The sequence below is a fragment of the Psammomys obesus genome, unplaced genomic scaffold (assembly GCF_907164565.1).
Source record: "Psammomys obesus unplaced genomic scaffold, mPsaObe1.curated_primary_1811, whole genome shotgun sequence".
In the NCBI taxonomy this organism is placed as follows: domain Eukaryota; kingdom Metazoa; phylum Chordata; class Mammalia; order Rodentia; family Muridae; genus Psammomys; species Psammomys obesus.
Genome location: NW_026592732.1, coordinates 286,315 through 295,044, shown reverse-complemented (window position 1 = coordinate 295,044; position 8,730 = coordinate 286,315). Strand labels below are relative to the sequence as shown.

At 39.5% G+C, this 8,730-nt stretch overlaps 1 long non-coding RNA gene across 1 annotated transcript; it reads left to right on the top strand.

Annotated features, from left to right (window-relative positions):
• The first annotated feature begins 2,531 nt into the window (after window positions 1-2,531).
• Window positions 2,532-7,602, top strand: LOC129682976 (uncharacterized). Its single transcript, XR_008721075.1, has 2 exons — window positions 2,532-2,670; window positions 3,244-7,602. It is a non-coding gene; the product is annotated as an uncharacterized LOC129682976 (long non-coding RNA).
• The last annotated feature ends 1,128 nt before the right edge of the window (window positions 7,603-8,730 follow it).

The following is an 8,730-nucleotide window of genomic DNA, read 5'->3' as shown; positions in this document are numbered from 1 at the left end:
AGAGTGAGCCCCAGATGCCTGTAGGGGCTCTACTCCTTTTGGGACCAGGAGAGGGGTCGCTGCGAACCTCCTCTGTACGAAAAGAGAGCTGCTGGAGCCCGTTCTCCATCTGAAAGATGTGGAGAGGGCCGTGGGGTCTCTGTTCCTTCTGAAATCTATGTGTGTGGAGGGGGCCCATTAGAGAGCCCACTCCTTCTGGAATCTGTGGGACTTGTGTCCGGTAGGGGCCGGTCAAGTCCTGTTATCTGGTATTCTGGTTACGCTGAGGTGAAAATGTCAGATTTCTGTGTTCCTTATGTATGTCTCTCTGTGTGTATGCTTCTCTGTGGACTTGGATTGACTATATTTTTTGGACATGAGACAGTTTAAATCAACACCTCTGAGTTTGGTCCTGGACCATCAGAGTTAAATTCTATAAAACCCATCACACCCATTTTTTAATTAAAAAAAATCTAACAAATTTAGATTATTACAAGATTTAAAAAAGGCAAATGAGACGATAGTAAATGGGAGCATTGCAACCAGGACTCCCATCACCTAGTGGGATTCCTCAAAACACAAGATTATTTTAGATTTAAAAGACTGTTTTTTTTTCCATTCCTTTGCATCCTGAGGATTGCCATAGATTTCTTTTAGTCTCCTTTCTATTAATTTTAAGGAACCTATGAAATGTTATAATTGGAGGATGCTGCCACAGGGCATGGCAAATAATTCTACTTTATGTCAACAATTTGTAGCTAATGCTATTAGTCCAGTATGGAAAAAATAGCCTTCTATTTATATCATTCATTATATGGATGATATTTTATTAGCCTCTGCTATAGCTCAAGATGTTATGGCTTGCTATACAGATCTATCTGAGGCTTTGTCCCAAGCAGGATTAAAAATTGCCCCAGAGAAGGTAAAAAGTAGAGATCCTTATAGTTATTTAGGTTTTAATTTTTTTCCTCTGGCTATTAAACATCAAAAAGTACAAATTAAAAAAGATAATTTAAATACCCTTAATGACTTTCAAAAATTATTGGGAGATATAAATTGGCTTAGGCCATATCTAAAATTAACCACTGGACAACTTATGCCATTGTTTAATGTTCTTAAAGGGGATGCAGCTCCTACCTCCCCCCAAAAATTGACTCCAGAGGCTCGAGATGCATTATTGATAATGGAAAATGCTTTAAAAAAAAACAATTTGTAACATATTTGGATCCAGATATTCCTCTCCTGTTACTTATATTTCAATCACAGTTTACTCCAACAGGATTGTTATGACAATCTAATCCTCTATTGTGGATCCACTTGCCAGCTAGTCCCAATAAAGTAATTTTGCCTTATTATGAGGCCATTGCCCAGGTCATTGTGGCGGGACACACCCAGGCAAGGGCTGACATCAAAATTGAGCCTTCCAAGATTATTATACCATATAGTAAGGCTAAAATTAATTGGCTTTATGACAATTCAGATAAATGGTTACCTTTTTTGGTTAGATAACTAGATAATCATTACCCTTCCAATAAGATTATTCAATTTTTTACTTTACATAATGTTTTTCCTACCATAATTAAAAATAAACCTTTTAAAAATGCTTGCTCTATTTTTTCTGATGGTAATGCTAAAAGAAAAGCTGGCTATACTGTTAAAGGACAAAAAGTTATTTTTCAAGTTCCAGGGTTATCTGCTCAACTTGCAGATTAATATTAAAATTTATTGATATAATTATTGATACCTATACAAGATTTATTTTTGCTACCTTGCATTCTAGAGAAGCTGCATGCCACATTATAGATCATTGTTTGGCTGCCTTCATTGTTCTTGGAGTGCCACACCAAATTAAAACTGATAATAAAACAGCTTATACCAGCAAGCCCTTTCAATTTTTTTGTAAAAAATTAAATATTAAGCATGTAGCAGGCATTCCTTATAATCGGATAGGCCAAAGCATGGTTAAACATGTGCCACCATTAAGATGTATTTATAAAAGACAAAAAAGGGGGAATTATGTCCTCCTCGTTCATCCAGAGCTCAATTTAAAATTTTTAACTCTGGACAAACATTGCAAATCTGCAGCTGAACATTTTTGACACCCTGAAACCTCCATGGCTAAATAGAGGGACCCCTTAAATTATACATGGTATGGACCCGACCCCATTTTAATTTGGGGACGAGGATATGTTTGTGCTTTTTTGCAGGTTAAAGATGATACTCAAAGGCTGCCAAAAAGACTGGTGCAACAAGTGGATTACATCAAGGAACAAGATCATTCCCCTAGTGACAATATTGTTGATCCTGTTGCAGCTGATTCATTCAGTAAAGGCTATACCTTTGAGCCTTCGTGCCCAATCCCCTGTTGTTCTCCCTGTACTTGTTAGCACACCTTTGTTTGGCTGGTCTGGTACTATTTATCTTTGTATTTGCCAGATGCGTCTACTTAGCTCAACAGTGCCAAACTAGATTTAATGAGACCACGTACAAAGTCCTTTTGGCCATGGAACAAGGGCATGCTGTGACTCCCTTGCCCCAGGTAGGAGCTTGGCTTGCCCAGCTCAAACGTCAGCTCTAACCTTTCCTTTCCTGTATGATGGGCCGGTTAGTCAATGACGGGTTCTGAGTGATGGGATATTTACCAACCTCAGACACGGAAATCCCCCTATAAGTGGAATTCTCCCATGACAGGTAAGGTATTTATTGGGAATCACCCCCACCCAAGCCAGGCATGGCTCCTTTGCTTTAATTTGAAAGGGAGGAATTGTGGCAGCCCATTTGGAGTTTATGGCAGATTGGCATGCACATCTCAGCAAGGGAATTCGGCTTCTTGGTCCTGGTTCCTGTCTAAAGCTTGGTGGCTAAGAGTTTGACCCTGGCAATTATACAGCAGAGGGCTCCGGCCCTGAGAACTAGACCATAAATTCCATGTAACCATGGTAACCAGACAGCAGGTTCTGTGTAACCTTGAGTGAGCCCTCTTATGTTTTGGCTAAGTAAAAATTGCCTGTGTGAGAAACTGCTTGTACTTTTCTATCTATTTAAGTGTTAACCTGACGTCCATTAAACCGACACTTTGATCAGCATGTAGACTTGGTGTTCTTCTCTGTGTCGCTCTGTCTCTCTCTCTTCCCAGCCCTCTCTCAGGTGGTATTCAGGTGTCACTGCTGGCCGGTTAAATGGAAGGATCCTTTAAATATTTCATGGCATGGACCCGATCCTGTTTTGATTTGGGGATGAGGATATGTTTGTGTTTTTTCACAGAATGAGGATGCTGCCTGATGGCTGCCAGAGAGACTGGTGCAACAAGTGGATTACATCAAGGAACAAGATCATTCCCCAAGTGATGATATTGCTGATCCTGTTGCAGCTGATTCATCCAGTTAAGACTGAGTTAAACCTTTGGGCTTTAGTGCCCAACCCCTCCTGTTGTTCTCCCTGTGCATGTTAGTGCACGTTTGTTTCCTGTCTTATATTCTAACAATGATAGCTTAGGTTTACCTTTTTCTTCTGTAGATACTTCTACAGATATTTCTGGGTTTTATAATTTTACTGATTCAGTTTGTTTTAAGCTTGCTGGTTCATTTATTAGATGTTCTTACATTAAGCTTTATCTCCCTTGTGTTCAACTTTACTATGGAAGACATGCCGATACTTATTGGCTATAGCCAGATTTTGGATATGAATTAATATTTGCTGACCTTTGAGTTGTTGTTGGCTAGTCTAATTTAACTGTTCATCCTGCTTTAGTAGAGTTGTCTAGTTGCTCTGAAGGAAGTATTTATTCTACCTCTGTAGGTCTTCCTTGACCCTGGGTTTATTGTTTATCTCCTCATCAGCCCTTGCAGGCATTAAATAAACCAGGATTATGAGTCAGACAGCACACTGACCCTGTGGCTGATGCTAACGGCATACCTATGAAGTATCCATGGATGATGGCCCATATTACTTATGTGGAAAGTTGAGTTGTATGGATATTAGATCTCTCTGCTCTTTGAATATGACCATTGTAGAAAATGGTATTATGTGTTTTAATGCTATTACAGGCAACCTTTATCAGCAACTCCAAAAGTTAGTCCTACTCTTTCTCCTGCTAAGTTTTGTTTAAAACCACCTTTTTTTCTTTTTACTAGTTAAAAGTCCATTGTTATCTGCAGAAATTAATTGTTCTATAGCCTCTTGTAGAATTTTCTCCTGTTGGAATATTAACTTTCCCTTTTGCAGGAGTTGTTAGAACACCTGCTAGCTTGTGGGTACCAGTTGTTTCCCCAGGTCATTGTCACAAAGTTGGACTTATGACTGTTACTAGATTTAAAACATATTTTGGCATTACTATGGATGTTACAGCAGCTATTCTATCTGCCCTTGCAGGAGGAGTTATGGCTGCAGTGGCTCTTCTCAGAATACCATTACTGCTGCAGCATTAAATCAGTTAGTTAATACCACAGCTACTGCTTATCAAACTCAATTGCTTCTTAATAATCATTTTCATTAGGCCATTTTGGTTTTGCAGCAACAAATAGATTTTTTTGTCTAAATAAACTGACGTAGCCAAAAGCATGTCTAAATATTCCTGTGATCCTCTTTATGGTAAGTTCTGTCTCACCCCTTTTCCTGTTACTAACATGTCTTTACGCTTATTAAGGGCCAATGGGATTCAAAGTATGTGCAATTATCTGCTCAACTTGCTAATGATCTTACTAAGTTACAGGAAATTGTTGTGGAGCCACTGGATATAGACTCTTCCTTTCTGACACGCATCTGGGAACATCTAAAGAAGCTTCTTGATCCATCCTGGATTTTCATTTATGCATGTTTGTCTGGTTTGGTACTATTCATCTTTATAATTGCCAGATGTGTCCACTCAGCTTGACAGCAGCAGCTTAGATTTAATGATACCACGCACAAAGTCCTTTTGGCTATTGAACAGCGGCATGCTGTAACTCCCTCACCCCAGGTAGGGGTTTGGCTTGCCCAGCTCAAACATCAGCTTTAACCTCTCCTTTCCTGTGCATGTGCTGGTTAGTCAATGACAGGTAACAGATGATTGATAAGTACTCACGAAAGATGGGAAGTCCTCCTGTAAGTGGGATTCTTCCATGATAGGTACAGTATTTATTTGGAATTGCGCCACCTAAGACAGGCACGGTCCTTTTGTTTTAATTTGAAAGGGAGGAATTATGGCAGCCAGAGTAGATTTGATTAGCCAAAATGGAGTGCGTATTTGCTGTTTGGTGCTGAGTTTGAGTAGTGGTCTCTGGTAAATAAAGTTTTGCCTTCTGACTTTGGCAGTCAGTCAGCTTCTGAAAGACCGACCTTGGCAAGCTTTGCTTTAGGAAGCTCTGTTCCTGGGAACAAGATAGGCAAGCTCCACACAACCCTGGAGCCAGATGGTGGGTTCTGTGCAACCTTGAGTGAATCCTCGTATGATCTGCCAGCTGATGCAGATGGACGTTACTGTGAGAAAGTTCCTCGTTCTCTCCTGCTTTTATATAGCTGGCTCTCCCTTCAATAAATTGGCACCTTGATCAAAGACTTGGTGTCCCTCTTCGTGTTGCCTTGTTCTCTCTCTCCCAACCCTCTCTCAGGAGGTATCTAAGCTGCAGGCAGCGACATTTGATGTTAACCATTCTGACTGTCATAAGATGGAATCTCAGAGCCGTTTTGATTTACATTTTCCTGATGGCTAAGGATGTTGAACATTTCTTTAAATGCTTCTTAGGTATTAGAGATTCCTGTTAAGAAAGTTTCTGTTTATCTCTGTATCCCATTTTAATTGGATTATTTGGCTTGTTGGGGTTTAATTTTTCATGTTCTTTATACTTTTGGGTATTAGTCTTCTCTTTCAGAGCATTGGTAAAGATCTTTTTTCCTATCTGTAGGCTGCCCTTTTTTCTACTGATGGTGTCCTTTGCCTTCCAGAAGCTTTTCAGCTTTGTGAGGTCCCATTTATTAATTGTTGGTTTCAAAGCCTGAGCTGTTGGTGTTCTGTTCAGGAAGTTGTCTCCTCTGACAATGAGTTCAAGGCACCTCCCCCCTTTTCTTCTAATATATTTAGTGTGTCTGGTTTTATGTTTAGGTTTTTAATCCACTTGGAATTGAGTTTTGTGCAGGGTGGTAAATATGATCTATTTTTCTACATGTAGACATCCAGTTATACCCAGCATCATTTGTTGAAGGTACTTTCTTTTTTATTTTTCCATTGTATCGTTTTGGCTTCTTTGTCAAAAAGCAAGTGTCTGTAGGTGTGTAGGTTTATTTCTGAGTCTTGGTTTCAATTCCATTGAGCAATGTGTCTGTTTTTATGCCAATATCACATGGAGTTTATTACTATTGCTTTGTAATACAACTTGAAATCAGGCATATTGGTACTTCCAGAAGTTCTTTTATTGTATAGGATTGTTTTGACTATTCTGTATAGGCTTTGATTTTTTTAAACTTATTTTATTTGGGGTTCCTTAAGCCTCTACATATCTAACAAGCTGCCAACCCTATGAAAGTGACAAAGAAGGTCTACAAGAGATGTTGACCTCTTCTGACAAAGGTCCTTGGGACAATTTCACTCTTCATTGTCAGAATATCCAGCAGTTCAGCACTCCACAATCCAGCAGTTCAGCAAATCAGCATTCCAGCTATCCAGCAATCCAGAAAACCAGAAAGCCAGCCATCTAGCAATCCAAAAGCAACAACAAGGAGCAGCAGTAGTGGCACGGGCAGCAGCAATCTCCTTGAAGTGTTCTCAAAAGCATTTCTTTCTGGGAACATGGCACATCTCAAAGTGATCTCTCTGTCTCTGTCTCTGTCTCTGTCTCTCTCTGTGTGCACGAGCTCCTCTTTTTTTTCCTTAGGAGGGACCACTTGCTATTTGACCCATTGACAACTGACTGATGCAAGTCATTACTTCTTCACTAAAAACTCATGTAGAATGGATAGTTTTTGGTCAACTTAACATGTGCGATGGTCATCTGGAAAGAGGGAAACTCAATTTTGAAAATGCTTCTAACTGACCAGCATATAGTCATGTCATGGATATTTTCTTGATTAGTGATTGGTGTGGGAGGACCTAGCCCAGTGCTGTTAGAGGTGCCAGCTCTGGGCAGTTACTATTGGTTTGTATAGCAAAGCTGGATAAGCAATCCATGAGGAACAAGTTAGGTAGATGTGATCTTCCATGGCCTCTTCAGTTTTAAGCAGCCATCTGTCCTTTTCCCTAGAGAGGCAACTATTTTTACTCTGTACTTGTGCAATGTCTTCTGCCTGTTAAATAGATCACACTAGAAACATATGTTCAGCTTATATAAAAGTTTTTTAGCTCCAAAGAATACATCATCTGGAGCAAGCATGAAAAGGGCAGCCTTGGACATAGACAATCTTCTGAAAATGCTTCTTTCTCAATATAAGCTATGGAATGTTCCTGGTCAATCATACTCCTTCAGCAAAAAACTAGAGACTGGGTAGCACTAATATAGGTTCTTTGGTTTTTTGTTTGTTACCCTTGAACTCTTTCTTTCTTTCTTTCTTTCTTTCTTTCTTTCTTTCTTTCTTTCTTTCTTTCATTCTTGCCTCCTGATTCCTGCCGTAACTTCCCTCAGTGATGAAATAAACCATTTCTTCTCTCAGTTGCTTTTGGTTGTGGTGTTTATTACAGCAGCAGAAAGCAAACTACATGTAACCTAGAGCTCTGAAATCTAACATTGACAACGGGTTGCTACTCTGGTTTGTTCTGGATTTCAAGAGCCTGATTACATGTTCCATTCACCAACCCCACATCTGACAGAGAGCTAATATCCAGAATATATAGAGAACTCAAGAAGTTAAACAACAAACTAAGTAATCTAATAAAAAATCGGGTACAGAGCTAAACAGTGAATTCTCTATAGAGGAACATTGAATGGCAGAGAAACACTAAATGAAATGCTCAGTGTCCTTAGTCATCCAGGAGATGCAAATATAAAACAACCCTGATATTCTACCTTACACCCATTAGAATTGCTAAGATGAAAAACTCAAGTGACAACATATGCTGGAGATGTTGTGGAGAAAGTGGAACCCTCTTCCATTGCTGGTGGGAATGTAAACTTATACAACCAGTTTGGAAATCAATCTGGAGCTTTCCCAGAAAATTAGGAATAGTGCTACTTCAAGATCCAGCTATACCACTCCCAAGCATATAGCTGAAAAATGCTCAAGTATACAACAAGGACATTGGCTCAGCTATGTTCAGAGCAGCTTTATAGTCAGACTCTGGAAACAACCTAGATATCCCTCAACTGAAGAATGGATACAGAAGTTGTATTTGTTGTAAGTTGTAAGTTCCATTTACACAATGGAATACTACTCAGCAATTAAAAACAAGGAAATCATGAAATTTGCTGGCAAATGAATAGAACTAGAAAAGATCATCCTGAGTGAGGTAACCCAGAAGCATAAAGACACACATGGTATATACTCACTTATAAGTGGATATTAGCTGTAAATATAGGGTAAACATGCTAAAATCTATAGTCCTAAAAAAGCTAAACAATAAGGAAGACAATAAGGAAGATGCTTAATCCCCATTCAGAAGAGCAAACAGGATAGATATTGGAAGTAGGAGAAGACAGGGAACAGGACAGGAGCTACAGAGGGCCTCTGAAAGACTGTGCCCATCAGGGTATCGAAGTAGATGCTGAGACTCATAGTTAACTTTGGGCAGATGGCAAGGAATATTATGAAAGTTAGAAAGACCTGGAGGGGACAGGAGCTCCAGAA